The sequence below is a fragment of the Silene latifolia genome, chromosome Y, assembly GCF_048544455.1.
Source record: "Silene latifolia isolate original U9 population chromosome Y, ASM4854445v1, whole genome shotgun sequence".
In the NCBI taxonomy this organism is placed as follows: Eukaryota; Viridiplantae; Streptophyta; class Magnoliopsida; order Caryophyllales; family Caryophyllaceae; genus Silene; species Silene latifolia.
Window position 1 is genome coordinate 414,810,040 of NC_133538.1, and position 17,659 is coordinate 414,827,698.

The following is a 17,659-nucleotide window of genomic DNA, read 5'->3' on the forward strand; positions in this document are numbered from 1 at the left end:
AAGGGATCAACTGACCACCACCGTCCCACGACAGTAACTCAAACTCTAGCAAGCCAATCGTTACCGATTAATGTTGATCAGTTGACTATAAAATGAATCATCCCTTACGTATACTTAAAAATGAGATTTAAACATGTGATCATCATGATCGACAATTGTGATCACATTATTGTCGGGGACACTCCAACAATCTCCCACTTGTCCTCGACAAGTGTGCGTCACCAATTCTCTTGTCCTATTACTATCTCTCACTAAATGCAAGGTGTCTTTCAGGTCGTACTTGCAAGTGATCATATCGAGAATGGTTTCCTCGATCTGGAGAATGACTTATTTGACCGGAATTATCTACCATAGATACCTTCCGAGCGTGGCCACATATTTCCAGTTCATTACTCCTCGACACTACAAAAAGAATTAAAGCAAAGACGATTTTGGCGATCAAATCGATCGCCAAAATCAATTTGGCGACTGAAATCAGTCGCCAAATGTCAGTCGCGGACCTTAGTCGCCTTTTCTAGCTTTGGCGACTAAAGTCGATCGCCAAATTTGGCGACTGACAAATCAGTCGCCAAATGACTAAAATGGCGACTGATAGGGTAGTCGCCAAATTGGCGACTGATTCTAGGTAGTCGCCAAATTGGCGACTGAAATGCAGTCGCCAAATGCCAATTCAGTCGCCTTTTTTGGGTGACATAGCCAGTTTGGCTGAGGTAATTTGGCGACTGATTTGGGATTTGGCTACTGCAATTCAGTCGCCATTTTGGCGACTACCTAGAATCAGTCGCCAATTTGGCGACTGAATTTTAGTCGCCAAATCCCAATTCAGTCGCCAAAGCTACTGTATGTTTTAGTGGTTTTTTTCGTTTTCATTGCTAGCCAAATATTTACAACCTGCATACAAACCGATGTTCCACAACACCATACATTCCAAATTTCAACACACACAACACCATACATTTCAACCCAACACCTCCCATTTTCTCAAACTTCATTTCATATATTGAAAATGAAAGTTTTACAAGCTAAGCTATTCTAAATGTTCAAGTAAAAAGTGTTCAAGTTTTACAAGCTTACATGCTAAAATCATCTTACTTGGAAGCCAACACCGGCTCCACTCCCCCCATGTGGACCATGCGGATCATTTGGATCGTAGTTGGATCTAGGTCCGGGGTTACAACCTTGCCACCAATTCTCAAACATTTCCATTCTTTCATTCATTTGCCGGAATTCTTCATCACGTTTGGCAAGTTCTTCATCACGTTTGGCATCACGTTCATCACGCTCTCTTATTTGACTTTGAAGTTGACTAATAATTCCCGGTTGATACGTGTTGCTGGGAATTGTTGAAGTCGATCTTCTACGCGTTTTCTCATAGAAAGCCGGTGTTGAACTTCCGGTACCATACACGTGCCCTTTATTGAAGCCATCCACCAACTCATACCATATGTCATTATCCGGTTTTTCTGGATTGGCGGCTTTTTCTCGTTCAAATGCTTCCTACAATATTAAACAAATGGTTGTAAGTTAATATGGTAACCACCTTATATACGACATTTTAAAAGAGAATAAATTAACAAAAATTAAGTGTTACGGAAAACTTACATATAATTGCTTGTCTTTTGGCTTAGTCCAAGTTCTAACCCCTTTGTGGTCAACCCTGGAATGCGTGTCCAGAAACAGTTCCGGTACCGTCGCAATCGGCTGTGACTTCTTCTTTCCTCTCTGAATGAAAAAAAAAAACATACATGTTAGAAAATAAACAAAAAATCTAACATAAAATAAACATGTTGCATTGAAAACAAAAAAAAAAGTGTGAAATAATAGACAAACTTACACCCAACATACGATTCCAGAACGATCGTGAACCCGCGTAATGAGTAGGCTCGTTCACGGCGTCTTCCTTTCCTCCTCTTTTGTTGAGGGATGCTTGCTTAGACTTCTTCTGAAAAGCTTCACTTTTGGTATGCTTTATTAAGCCTTCATACTTGTCACCTGCAATTACACATATGAAATCATAACTAATAAGTTACTGATATTATTTATAATATAAGAGAGTATATGCTAATTAATACAAATAACAAAACAAGTTAATTAAATACCTTTCATGTGGTCTACTACAAGAAAACCTGAAACAGGCGACCGAAATTTGGCGACTGAAAGAAGTAGTCGCCAAATTGGCGACTGCTTATCAAATTGGCGACTGAAATTAGTCGCCAATCTGGCGACTGACTTTTTCAAAAAGGGAATCAAACGTGGCGACCGAAATTTTGGATTTGGCGACTGAATTATGGGTAGTCGCCAATTTGGCGATCAAATTCGATCGCCAAATTGACAATCGATCGCCAAATTTTTAGTAGAAACCAGTTGTCATTTTTAAAAGGGAATCTACGTGGCGACCGATTTTTTACATTTGGCGACTGAAATTAGGGTAGTCGCCAAATTTGGCGACTGAAATTCAGTCGCCAAATTTAAAAATTCAGTCGCCAATTTTTTTAATACATTCAGCACCTCTCTCCTACTTTACTCTTTGCGAAACAAAAAAAAAAAAAAAAAAGGGGGGACCAGCGATTTGGCGAAGCGACGACACCAACCAACAACACCACACAACCACCCTTCCACCGCCATTTCCACCGCCATTTCCACCGCCACATCCACCCTCTTTAATTAGGTTAGTTGTTTTTGTTTAATTTCAGTTTATTTAGTTTAATTTGTTAGATTAATTTATAGTTAGTTTGATTAATTTGTTGTTAGTTGGTTAGATTTATTTGTAGTTAGTATGTTTGATTAATTTGTAGTTAGATTTAGTTTAATTTGTGTTTGAATTAAAAGGGAATGATTAAGGGGGTTTTTGTGGGGTGGGCCGTGGTGGGGTGGGTGGCGGTTCGGCCGTGGGTGGGCCGTGGTGGGGTGGTTGGCTGTTCGGCAGTGGGTGGGCCCACCGGTGGCGGTTCGGGTCGTGGGGTGGTGTTTGGTGTTGGTAGGTAAGTAAAACCGTCTCATTATCATTAGTATTAAGCTAAGTGGAACCGTCTTAATTAATATTATTATTAATATTAAGCTAAGTGAAACCGTCTTTTGCATTAATGGAATTAGCTAAGTGGAACCGTCTTTTGGATTAAGAGAAATTAGCTATTAGCTAAGTAGAACCTTCTTTAGGACTTGATTTTGATAAATTTAGTTTGATAATTCATGTTATTGATGAATTGAGGTAGAATAACCTTGTTATTTTTGTTTTTCTTTTCTCTTTTCAGGGTTGTCACCGCGCTGCTAGGCACCACCGTACGCGGTAGCTGTTGCTTCTTGTTTTCTTTTCATTTTTGCTTTTACTTGATTAGGTAACCTCCTCTTACCAGTTACCTTTTAAATTTACTAATTTTAGTTCAAATTATGTTACGGACTTTAGGATAGATGCCTTTATTATGTGGTTGAATTGGGCTATTGATTGACTTAATTAATTTATTACTTGATTGTGTTGTTGTTTGATTTGATGTTGACTTAGTACCCGTTCAAGAATTACTCATTAGGAGTAATTCTTGAATAGTCCCCATTTTGGGACTGTCTTTGTACGCTTCAAGTCATTTAGGTAGTAAACACGTACTTGTGATTTATTAATGAGGAATGAGTTTGGTGGCGATCCCTTTAATGTTCTTCGAATACATGTATATGTGTATTTGGAGAACTGAAGGGAATTGCTGCCGAATTTTTTCCTCATTAATAAATTACAAGTGTGTTTGCTAGTGACTTGAAACGTACATTGACGGGTTTAGGTTGGAGTGATAAGGACCCCATTCGAAGATGGATTACTTATTGACAATATTTATATATTGTTTTCATATGTTTATTGTATAATGTGGAGTATAATGTTTAAATTTTGTATGTAATATTATTGTTATTTTTTAAAAATGTTTAAATTACTTTGGGGTCTTCTTTAGATTAAAATGAAGAGATTGGAATGTTCATGGATGTATGAAGGAAGATTAGACCATTCCAATAAGAAAAGACGTCCTACCGCTAGATTTATAAAGGGTGTTAGCGAGTTTATTGAATTTGCTAAACAACAAGATGAATATGACTTGGTAGACAAAAAACTTAGGTGCCCTTGTGCCAAATAAAAACCTGAAATACCAGCTTGACATTGTAGTAGAAGAACATCTAATTATAAACGGGTTTAAGCCAAATTATTACAATTGGATTTCACATGGAGAAGCATATTCTCCAATTCATGAACAAACTCACACCCAACAAATACAAAATGATGAGAACCCATATAGAGAGATGGTTGTTGATGCTATGGATTCCACTATTTTTAATAGTGATGACCATACAACTATTTCTGAAGAACAACCGCCACACCCACAAGCAAAAGCCTTTCTTGACATGTTAAAAGCCTCAGAAAAACCCTTGTATGAAGGAAGCAGAATGACATTGTTACAAGCCGCTTCTAGGCTAATTACCTTGAAATGTGAGTTCAATATGTCATTTGTTGCTGTTGATGGCATTGCCTCGTTACTTGAGGAATCTTTCCCCGATGATAATATCATGACCCGAAGTTTCTATACTACCAAAAAAGTAGTTAAAGGTCTTCAGTTACCGCATGAAAAGATTGATGCATGTCCTGAAGGGTGTATGCTATTTTGGAAAGATGATGCTTTGCTTGACAAATGTAAAGATTGTGGGGCGGATAGATATGAGACAAGTGAAGGAGATACAGTTTTGGCGTTGAAAAAAGGCAACGGTAGTAAGAGGGCCAAAAAGAGTAAGAAACCAATAGCATGTAACCAATTGTTTTACTTTCCTCTCGCACCAAGACTTCAAAGAATCTATGCCACCAAAAACATTGCCGAACAAATGAGATGGCACAAAGAAAACCCACGTGCTCCGAGGAAGATGAGTCATCCTAGTGATGGGGAAGAATGGAAACGATTTGATCAGATGTATCCTGATTTTGCCAAGGAACCCCGCAATGTACGACTTGGCTTGTGTACGGATGGATTTGATCCTTTCGGTAATTTTGGAAGGAAGTATTCTTGTTGGCCTGTTATGGTCACACCATACAATTTACCGCCTTGGTTATGTATGAAAAGACCATTTATCTTCTTGTCACTTATTGTTTCCGGACCAAAATGCCCGAAACGTAATTTGGATGTTTATTTACAACCATTGGTGGAGGAGTTGAAATATTTGTGGGAAGTTGGGGTGGAAACTTATGATGTGTCTAAAAAATAAAATTTTCAACTTAAAGCTTCCCTTTTGTGGACAATAAATGATTTTCCCGCCTATGGTATGCTATCTGGGTGGTCTACACAAGGACAAAAAGCATGTCCTTGTTGCATGGAGGAAAGTAAAGCATTTTGGCTTCCCAATAGCAAGAAAATAAGCTGGTTTGATTGTCATAGATGCTTCTTACGAGAGGGAAATCCACATAGGAAGAACAAGAAAGCTTTCACAAAAGGTAAAGAGGTGCTTGATGTCCCTCCGAAACGAGTGCCTGGGGATGAGATATGAAAGACGGTATGTGATTTACCATCCCCTATTGATGGTACCGAGGAAGAATTTAAAGAATTGAAAAAGCAGAAAAACGGTTGGTTTAAAAGAAGCATTCTTTGGGACCTTCCTTATTGGAAGACAATGTTGATAAGACATAATTTGGATGTAATGCACATAGAAAAGAATTTCTTTGAGCAACTAATTGACATGATCATGGATGTAGAAGGTGAAAATGTGATAGCATTGCTTCTAGAAAAGATTTGCAGAAATTTTGTCATCGTCCCAAATTACACATTCGCGGCGACGGGTCTAAGCCAACATCCATTTTCACTCTCGACAAAGCTAAGAGAAAAGTATTGTGTGAGTGGTTACAAAATTTGAAGTTTCCTGATGGGTATGCATCAGATTTTAGTCGATGTGTTGATCTTAAGAAGCTGAAGTTGCAAGGCTTGAAAAGTCATGATTGTCATGTATTCATGGAGCGATTATTACCCGTTGCTTTGAAACACCTCGTGCCGACAAACGTTTGGAATGCAGTTGTTGAGATTAGTCAATTCTTCCGAGATTTATGTGCCTCTTCAATATGTGTTGATGACATGATTCGTCTAGAAGAGCAAATACCACAGATATTGTGTAAGCTTGAAATGATCTTTCCTCCTGCATTTTTTAACTCCATGGAGCATCTACCGGTTCATTTGCCATATGAAGCCAAAGTTGGGGGACCCGTCCAATATAGGTGGATGTATCCATTTGAAAGGTAATTAAGATAATCTAGCTACTTTTAAATTAAAATTAATAATAATAACTAATCTATTTATTATATGTTAACTTTATTATTAATAAAACTCATCATTAACTTTTATAGGTTTCTTAATCATTTGAAGAAAAAAAATTGGTAATAAAGCTAGGGTGGAAGGTTCTATATGCAATGCTTATTTAACGGAAGAGATTGCAAACTTTTGTTCTCTTTACTTTGAAAAACATATAGAAACCAAAGCAAAAAACTTGAATGTTGAGAAACCGGATGAAGTAGAAGGAAGTTTACCCGAATTTTTTCAAACTCAAGATGATGAAGGGTGTTCATCAAAGGGCCAAACAAGATATTTGGATGATAAGGAGTATAATCGTGCCCACCTTTACGTGCTATCTAATTGTGACCTCTTGGAGCCATACGAAACACGGTTTGTTAATGATTTCATTCAGAGGAATCCTAATATAAGTAAGGATGATGTTTGGGACAAACATGAGGACCAATTTCCATCATGGTTTCAGAAACATGTAATTGAGTTGAATATTCAAGATGATTTGATAAGAAGTTTGGCTTTTGGTCCTTCAAAAATGGTAAGAACGTGGAATCGATACTCGGTTAATGGGTTTAATTTTCAAACATTCAACCACGGTAAAGGTAAGGCTAGGTGCAATTGGGGGGTTACTATTTCTTCTCTTGATGACAACGAATACTATGGTATAGTTGAAGATATCTTTGAAATTAGTTATAGTGGACGTGACCGAGCTTATAAAACTGTCTTATTCAAGGTTGACTGGAAGGATAATTCGTATTTGGAATGAGAGTACATGAACAATACAAGCTTGTAGAAGTGAATCGTACTAGAACATACTCTAAGTATGATCCATTTATACTTGCACATCAGGCTCATCAAGTGTATTTTGCTACTTATCCAAGCACAACAAATGATAGAAATCAAAATGCGTGGTGTGCAATCTTTAAGACAAAGGCACGGTCACAAGTTGATACAACTTTTTTCCAAGAAGAAAACGTTTCAAATGAAACGCTTTTGTCTCCACCCGATGAAATCAACTATGAGCATGAGAATAAAGATGGTGAAGACATGGAAGAGGAAGAATATTATGATGTGGAAGAGAGACTGCCGGGGGAGGATGAGGTGGAGGAGGAGGAGGAGGAGGAGGAGAGAAGGGAAGAAGAGGAGGAGAGGAGGGGGGAAGATGAGGTGAGGAGGAGAAGGGAGGAGGAGAAAAGGAGGAAGGACGAGGGGTTTGGAGATGAAGATGATTATGATGATGATGATGATGATGATGATGATGATGATGATGATGACGATGATGAGGATGAGGAAGAGGATGAGGATGAGGATGAGGACGAGGGGTTTGAAGATGAAGATGATTAAATTGGTATAATTTTGTATTCCTCAAGAGTAAATTATTAAAATTTAGAAGTCTGTATAATTTTCATTTATCATTATTTGTGTTAATTTTTATTTGTATTACTGCAGATGGCTGGAGCAGGTCGAGGTAGGAAGCGTGGAGGCGGCTCAGGAGGAGGACAGAGTACGCGTCCGGAGCAGGAGGAGGAGTTTTTTGCAGGAGGATCCGATGTAGACAGACGGTGACGGTGAGGAGACTGACGCTACCGACGAGCCAGCACGGGTGTCGATACGGCACACTTCGGATCATCGGATGATTATTGAGCCGACGGGATTATGGTAAGTTTTATTCTTTATTAGTCTACTATTTTTATTTCTTTTTTTTTTTTGTAATTTTACATGTTCAAAATAAATGCAGGTTTATGGACGATTGCGTGATATGAGGTGTCACGAAAAGCACGAAGACTAATTTCGTGGGTCCAATTCCTACATCGTGGACACAAGCTTCTCATGCACAAAGAGAGGCGTGGTTCAATAACTTTCGGGTATATATTTTCCGTAATTCTTTGTTTTAGAAACCAAATAATTAATTTTGATAAATTTTTTAAGAACCAAGGTTATACTTTTATTTTATACTAATATGAAATTTTGTCGCTTTTTTTTTGTAGTTATCATTTGCTTGGTCGCCGTCTTAAGAACAGAATGTCCGTAACAGGTACAATGACGTCGGTACTCGACGATATCGGGACGTGATTTGGAAGGTAGTTAGGCGCCAAAGGAACCAGACCACATGAAAGGTATTTAATTAACTTGTTTTGTTATTTGTATTAATTAGCATATACTCTCTTATATTATAAATAATATCAGTAACTTATTAGTTATGATTTCATATGTGTAATTGCAGGTGACAAGTATGAAGGCTTAATAAAGCATACCAAAAGTGAAGCTTTTCAGAAGAAGTCTAAGCAAGCATCCCTCAACAAAAGAGGAGGAAAGGAAGACGCCGTGAACGAGCCTACTCATTACGCGGGTTCACGATCGTTCTGGAATCGTATGTTGGGTGTAAGTTTGTCTATTATTTCACACTTTTTTTTTGTTTTCAATGCAACATGTTTATTTTATGTTAGATTTTTTGTTGTTTTTCTAACATGTATGTTTTTTTTTTTTCATTCGGAGAGGAAAGAAGAAGTCACAAATGATGTTGCGACGGTGCGGAACTCAAGTTTCGGACACGCATTCCAGGGTTGACCACAAAGGGGTTAGAACTTGGACTAAGCCAAAAGACAAGCAATTATATGTAAGTTTTCCGTAACACTTAATTTTTGTTAATTTATTCTCTTTTAAAATGTCGTATATAAGGTGGTTACCATATTAACTTACAACCATTTGTTTAATATTGTAGGAAGCATTTGAACGAGAAAAAGCCGCCAATCCAGAAAAACCGGATAATGACATATGGTATGAGTTGGTGGATGGCTTCAATAAAGGGCACGTGTATGGTACCGGAAGTTCAACACCGGCTTTCTATGAGAAAACGCGTAGAAGATCGACTTCAACAATTCCCAAAGAACACGTATCAACCGGGAATTATTAGTCAACTTCAAAGTCAAATAAGAGAGCGTGATGAACGTGATGCCAAACGTGATGAAGAACTTGCCAAACGTGATGAAGAATTCCGGCAAATGAATGAAAGAATGGAAATGTTTGAGAATTGGTGGCAAGGTTGTAACTAGGACCTAGATCCAACTACGATCCAAATGATCCGCATGGTCCACATGGGGGGAGTGGAGCCGGTGTTGGCTTCCAAGTAAGATGATTTTAGCATGTAAGCTTGTAAAACTTGAACACTTTAGACTTGAACATTTAGAATAGCTTAGCTTGTAAAACTTTCATTTTCAATATATGAAATGAAGTTTGAGAAAATGGGAGGTGTTGGGTTGAAATGTATGGTGTTGTGTGCGTTGAAATTTGGGATGTATGGTGTTGTGGAACATCGGTTTGTATGCAGGTTGTAAATATTTGGCTAGCAATGAAAACGAAAAAAACCACTAAAACATACAGTAGCTTTGGCGACTGAATTGGGATTTGGCGACTGAAATTCAGTCGCCAAATTGGCGACTGATTCTAGGTAGTCGCCAAAATGGGGACTGAATTGCAGTCGCCAAATCCCAAATCAGTCGCCAAATTACCTCAGCCAAACTGGCTACGTCACCCAAAAAAGGCGACTGAATTGGCATTTAGCGACTGCATTTCAGTCGCCAATTTGGCGACTACTTCTTTCAGTCGCCAAATTTCGGTCGCCTGTTTCAGGTTTTCTTGTAGTGTCGAGTGGCCCTGAGATATTGTTTTAACCCTGACAAGGGGGTGGACAATTCCTATCGCACTATTCCCTTCGACTAGCCACAACCATCATAACCCAAAATATGTCCATTTGACCCCATTTACGAAGGTCGTAGTAACATAAATCAAAGTTAATCTGAAACCGTGCCACCTTAGGCGAACAGTCTTTAGTCAAAATAATCGACTCATTAGAATACTATAGTAGCTCTCGCCACGACCAGGCTTTATAAATTTGCCAGAACTCTATAAGCGGTCACTGCCCGACAGAGTGTTCCTAACAGTCTGCCTATGTGATCGACTAGTCATCTCACATGACTCTATGGCACTTGAACTAGCCATCAATCGCATCACACTCTAGTCAATTCGAGACGTCACCTCATACAAGTGATTGTGGGCGAATACTATGTTAATCCGGGTTCACTTTAACGGGGTTCAACATTGTCACACAACCCGTTTGGATGTAACAAAGTACAAGAAAAGAGTTGTTTTAAAGTAAAAACTCGAACGACAAATGCGATTATCACACATGAATAGTCAATGCCTGATTACTATTTCATATTCTATAATCTAATTTGATCTTGTATGTAGTTGTTCATTTCAATTCAATTGAAATGACATGACTCATCATGTTAAGACTATGAGAAGGCTTTGGTTAGTAGGTTTTATCAACTTCTTGTACCTTACTCAACCTTACTACATAATCGTTGTCCTTTGTAATGTATACATTTGCATTACAAAACTTTCTGAGTACGTGTCTAGATCCAATCTAGACATAGGCCCTCTAGCCTTAGAATAGCTCCCACTATTTTCACAGTGTGCGAGACTCATCCTTCTTGCACATCTCATGATTGCAAGTGTACTCAATTTCCGTTGTAAATATTTCTCATTGTTCTTTATTGCCTAGAACGATTCCAGCAAATCTATTTCTTAAATAACATAGCCACAATGGTTCCTTAACCATCTTTAGGTGTTTTGAATACGGTTTTTGTCCGAAACCTTATACAATATCAACAGTCATTAGTGTAAGCCCTTACACAAATTTGTGAATTGCAAAAACACGTAACTTTGCATATTTAATGCTTCTTCAAGCACTTAAGAATAATCAATATGGCTATTTGTTAACTATTACTTAAATTCGATTTTGAAACAATTCATCATACTCAAAGTATATGAAGTGTTATACATTATTACTCATTTAATTGATCCGGCAGCGGAAGCAAATGGAATCAATCAAATATGTTCAACTCGATTTAACTAATCATGAATCTTATCAACATAAGACTTCTTATTTGACGCTAATATCATGTGGATTTATCTCCATAAATCTGGATATTAAAGATGTATTATATTTCTCCAAGTCTTAAATCATTCTCAATGATCAATATGTTATCCACATATAAGACTAATTAAAATTTCCGTAACTCCCACTAAACTTTATGTATAAACACAACTTCTCAACCTATCGAGAAAAGTTTTATAACATGATCAAGATGTTGACTCCAACTCATTTATGTCCTACTTAAGACAATCTCTTAAGTTGCACATTATTTTAGGATTGCAAGAATCTACAAAAAAACTCATGACATGTATTGAATACATTCCTTCTAATTGAAGTGGGTTTTAGATTCACTCGTTATATGTATATCATCATAATGAAACACAATCCCTAAGAAGATCCGAATAGTGCAAAACACAATGCAACTAATCAAGCTTTGATATCTCTCTTAGGTATCCAACAATTCCACTCGGAATTTATTTCGGATTTTCATGGCTCTAAGCCTTGTATTGAGTTGTGACTTAAACACTCTCATTTAAGTCATATGTTCATTACTTTCCAGAAATAATCAACTTGAATCAAACAATTTCTTTGTAAGTTGCAAGCTCTTTACTTTCTAAAAGTAACACTAATTCATCATCTTCAACAAGTGATGACTTTAACCTCCTAGGTTTTGAAGAAACAACGTCTTACACAAAACGTCTCATGCAGCCAAGAAAGACCAGTTTCTTGCGACATAACATTCTTTGTGGCTCTTGAATAATTTCTCCCACTCTGTCTTCTAGAAATAAACTTGTATTCTAGAAAGACAGCTTCACGAGCCACAAACCCGTTGTACTCGTGATCATAGTAAGGAAAAATGAGCATTTGTTTCTTTTAAAAACTTACAAACATGGTACCCCACCATTTCATATCTCATATGATTCGTTTTAGATTTAGTGGAAAAATAATTTTGACAAAATGATAAAATCCCCAAAAGGATCAATTAACTCAAAGTAACTTGATTGAAGTCCAAACCATATCGAATAGCATTTGATTTCTTTATCCAACCACATATTATCACATAATGCGTGCTAAGAGAGATTAATTTGTGATACTATATCACATTTCCTTTGGCTTATATCAAAGTCTTCACTTTGATAATCCCATCACGACTAAATCGTGATTCTTTGAACTCTTTGAACTTCTTCAAAGATTTTTCTATTTACCTTATTAAGTGAACACATTAGTGTCAACTTAAATCGTTGGTAAAAGAAAATGATCAACCTATTTTGGATCAATGATTTACAACCTCGGTCTCCTTTTCAACCAAAAGGCACGAGACATCTTGCTTTTACAAGATACACATATACCATAAGATTAACAATCTAATGGTTCCAAAAGTACTCGATAACTCTTAGCGTTCATCATTCCAGAATTTAAGATTTAATCTTGGGTTACCAATTTGAGTCTTGCATCATCTACATGATATATCATTCTAGTTTGGTTTAGAATATAATCACCTTGATAATGGGCTAGCTATACATCAAATGATGGTGTATAGGGTCACAAAAGTGAAACCTCATTTGTATCTTAACAAGTTTATATTCTTATTTAGAGTTTATGCACTTAATAGTCACAATTAAGTACAACTTTAAACTCAAAAACTAGATTGATTACACAATGACTCTATCTCTCGATATTATTTGATGCTATTCGTCATATTATAATCATCTTATTTATCGAATACAATGATGAAAACCTCCACTGGTTTCTAATATTGACGAAGTAGTACTAGCAAAATTTATGTTAATCAAATAAACATTTAAAGAAGAAGGTCCCATTAGATGTCCCACAACTAACTTTTTGATTCTTCAATAATTTGGGGTAGTTTCCTTTCTAGCGTCCAACAATTAAGACAATGGAAACTTTATCGGTCGGGATTGATAGGTTTTAGTATCGTTATTCTCAATAACATTACTTTTAACATTACCTTGTATCAATTCCATAACACTGTCTCAGTACCGTGCCCGGATCACCACCCATAACATTACCATGTATCAACACCCATAACACTGTCTCAGTACATCTTCCACATCGATAGTCATCGTAACTTATACAATCCCATAACACTGTCTCAGTACAACTTCCTTGACCAGAAGACTTTCTTAAAACCGCTCTACTAGATCACAACGCAACATATTACACGGAATCACAGATACTAACCTTATGGATATTATCCATACCATTACTCATGAGGTCAGAACCTCACACAAACATTTACACATATCATGGACCCATAATCTAATCTAACTAGCCAATCTTGATCACATGAGTTACCTTCTGATAAGGTTACCTCTCGCCCGTGCTTAACTCGTATGCCCCTCCTATCACATTCTCCCATTCGCATAACTACCACTTCCTGACAAATGTAACCATACCATTAATACTCAACTACTAGCACCGCCTCCTATAACCACATTTCATACCCCCTCACAACCATACATATCAATCCGGCCTCTACAAAAATCAACCTCTTTAGAATGGCTATCTTTCCTATTTATCATCACCCGTAACCACTAGTGACAACACCACAACACCACCATTATTCTGTATATCAAACCTCTTACACTCACCTATGCATATAACGGTTCCTATTTTTGGATAACATCCCACATGACGGACATCAAATCCATCAACAAAAATTACATGACCCTTCATTCCAATTCTATCCTTAATTGCATCGTCACCCAACTCACCACCAAAATCTCATATCGTGCAAATACTTTACCAACTTTTACTTTCCTTAATTCTTCGAAGCTCATGGCTAACATGTTGTCCTAAAACTCCTATATAACCATTAACTCACACCCTCTCATGATGCTCTCGTACATCTCCATGATTACTTACTTTTATGCTCCTTAACTCCGGTCAACATTCTCTCAGCTTACTTCCATCACTCTTCCCCCTTTTCACTTAATAATACCAATTAATAATTCATCTCCTTCCTCCTTCTACCTAAATATTTAGTAATCCGTTTACCTTCTCGTTGCTCCACAACTCAAATTCCATTAATTCATATCAATATCTTCTCATTCTTTCTTATCACTGGCCCTCTCTCATCATGCTACTCACTCACACTTGTCACCATTAAATCCACACAACCAACGATTACTCTTCAATTAGTTGTATCTTCCTTTCATATCCCTAGAAAACCAAAAATTCACCTCATACCGGTAATTGCCCAAAGAATTACACACGCGGCTCGCCTATTGATAATCCAAATTCCCAAACTCGGCCAGTACATACACATCGCGGCATAACTCGATCTCACTATGCACCATTCGTTTCCATCCCCCTATAATGGCCTTCCATTACATATATCATTAATCAACACAATCCTAACCGTTTCCCTCCCTAAATCCTTAAACTTCCTAATTTGCCACTATTCGCATCCCTCGTTTCAATCTTTGCATTCTCACGTTTTTTTAGACTTATAGCACCCTTGCCCATATCCACTTACTTTTATATTACTCAACACGCGACTATATCACTCACCACATCTCACAAAGCATGTTCCCTGCCTCGATAAACCCATCAATCTTCCCTTTCCTTTTCCACTATCCCTCACAACCACATATAACTCATGTCCTCCCTACCCAACACATATCCCTCATAAGCCGGCGTTCTCCATATCATAGCACCTTGTAACTTACAGATCAAGACCGTCACATATGTAAAAGAATGCTTTAAGACCCAAATCATACTTGTGAACATAACCTACGGCTTAAAATATATGTAAGAACGTAGCCGTCGACTCAAAACAATCGCCCAAAGAGATACTCGGTCGAGTGCAAGATGTACTCGGCCGAGTACAGGACACTCGGTCGAGTAATGAGACTACTCGACCGAGTTCACGACTCCAGAAGCTGAACAGAATTATTACGGGAAGATTACTCGGCTGAATATAGGTTACTCGGTCGAGTATAAAAGATACTCGGCCGAGTACCGGCATAGTTCTCATCAACTTCCAGTTTTCGTAAAACAGTCATATCTCACTTGTTACTTGGTCATTTTGCGCGTGTGACCTATCGATAGAATTTTAAGAAGACAAGCTATCACCTCAAATTAAATTTACAACAATATCATTTCTGGAACTCGACTTATGACCAAATAAAGACAGACCTTTCCGAAATCAAACTCCATACAATTCACTTTATCTTGCCAAACAACTTAAACAACAACAAAGCGAACACAGACATCTCAATACTTTTAAAAACAGTATACTAGATGAGCTTTTATCATACCAACATTTTATGCACATGATTCTATTACCAAACAAAAAAAAACATACTTTTCTACTAACATGCCATACTATCATCTCCACTTTTCGCAACACATAAAGCCACTTAACCATCTCATTTCGAACCACAACATGCATATCATACTATAAGACATAAACACAAACACAAGCATACACCGATTCCCACGGCACACCCCGTAGTGACCGGCTTGAATTTTATGGGAAACTTTGCGGTTTTGAGACGTCTCTCGAACCTTTGCGGTAGCTCCAAACAATTCTTACAAGGGTTTATTTTAATTAGACACCCTAAGTTCATTTGTTCATTGGTTCCAGGTTCCGGAATCGTCTTTCTGATACCACTTTGTAACACCCTCACATACCAAGGTGCCTTACCAAGACCATTATAGCATGGGAGACTGCTACCATCTCGGTTTTCCGAGGCTAGTACAACAAAGTTACCGTTCCAAAACATTTAATTATGTATAAAGTTAAAGTTAACGATTACAAGTTCCAAAACCAAATCCCAATCCAAAACAAAGGTTCACTAGTGCTCAAACAACTGAAACTAAAACAGTAAATCTCATGACAGTGGAAGCTAGACTCGAAATGATGACTCCCCATCTCGTCCCCAAAGCTAAAGACCATCATCATCTGTCACAATCTGCTCATCATCCCCGAATGGATCACCACAAATTTTAAAAAACAACAACGGGGTCGGTTCACTGCATAATCAAAATGGGACAAGTACGATACAGATAAATAGCTGATCACAATCCACCTCCAACTCCCATCATATCATGTAACTGACTACACACTAAAGTGTGTAGCACTGCTAGTGGGGGACCGCAGCCGCACCCACCTAAACCCCCCATCAACGAGCGATAACCATGTTCATTAATGTGCACATCCCCTCCTGTGGCGGGTTCCACAGTGGGCAAAACTTGGGCCTGAAGCTACTCCCGCAAGTGACTCCACTCAGCCGAGGATGCACCTCGTGAACTTCACCATCTCAACACCAACACCAACTCCAATCCAATAACAGCAGTCAATCATGATATCAATCGTACAAACAATTACAACACAATCTCAATTCAATTAAACAGTAAACCGAGTAGGGAAACCCTACCTTCTCGCAATCTGTTATGCCGCAGCCAATCATACAAATACACAACAAGTAACACATCATCACCCACAACAACGATAATCAACAATTAACAACACATACGATGACCAAAACCCTAAACCCCCAAATTAACCTAAACTAGAGTTTGCTTATTTATAAGAACAACAATGGATCGACAAGGATATGACACTTACTACGGTGATTGACATGGAATAAGATGCTAGAACCCACAATTGACGACCTTTGCCTTGGAATTAATGAAGATGATTAGAGGAGAATGAAACGTATTTTAGGTTTTGGAAGAAATGATTTTAGAAACTGACAAACGACTTATATATAATCTCTAATCATTTTAATCAAAACCGCGAAAATAACCCGTAACAGACCGGGCACTCGGCCGAGTACCTGATGTACTCGACCGAGTACGACCTAATCGACCGAGTACCAGCATGCTTGGTCGAGTGCTAACACTCTTGAACCCAAACTCACAACACTATAACACATACTTGGTCGAGTAAGTCCTACTCGACCGAGTCCCCTAAGATCTGAAACCTGTGGTATTACAGTTGTTAGGTGGAGAATTTGTAGAACAACAATTCTAGCTTCCTTTGTTGACTCGTAATTGGATCTGTGCTAAGGTAGGGTTTTCCTACTCAGTTTATTGCATAATTGATTTAAGATGTGATGTTGTGATTTAATTGATATGATAAGTATTGTTGTTGATTGTATTCAGGAGTATTGGAGTTGTGGTGGATTGACTATGGTTGTGAGGTGCGTCCTCGGCTAAGTGGAGTCACTTGTGGGAGTGACTTCACGCCCTTGACTCGCCCCTTGCAGAACCCGCCACAAGAGGGGATGTGCATATTAAGGAACATGGGTTGTTGCTCATTGCGATGAGCGGGGCTTGGGTGGGCAAGGCTGCGGTTCCCCACTGGCGGTGTGGATTATTTGTTGTGGCAGTAATCTGGAAGGACTACACACTTAAGTGTGTAGTCACTTATATGACATGATTGGGAATGGAGAAGAGT

The 17,659-nt window shown here is 38.1% G+C and overlaps 2 long non-coding RNA genes across 2 annotated transcripts; one reads left to right on the top strand and one right to left on the bottom strand.

Moving 5' to 3' along the window:
* Positions 1-1,422: 1,422 nt before the first annotated feature.
* Positions 1,423-1,988, bottom strand: LOC141626448 (uncharacterized). The gene is made up of 3 exons (XR_012536029.1): positions 1,835-1,988; positions 1,603-1,722; positions 1,423-1,497 (listed from the first exon to the last, which is right to left on the bottom strand). It is a non-coding gene; the product is annotated as an uncharacterized LOC141626448 (long non-coding RNA).
* Positions 1,989-2,579: 591 nt separating this feature from the next.
* Positions 2,580-7,823, top strand: LOC141626449 (uncharacterized). Its single transcript, XR_012536030.1, has 3 exons — positions 2,580-2,668; positions 3,252-3,335; positions 7,740-7,823. It is a non-coding gene; the product is annotated as an uncharacterized LOC141626449 (long non-coding RNA).
* Positions 7,824-17,659: the final 9,836 nt, after the last annotated feature.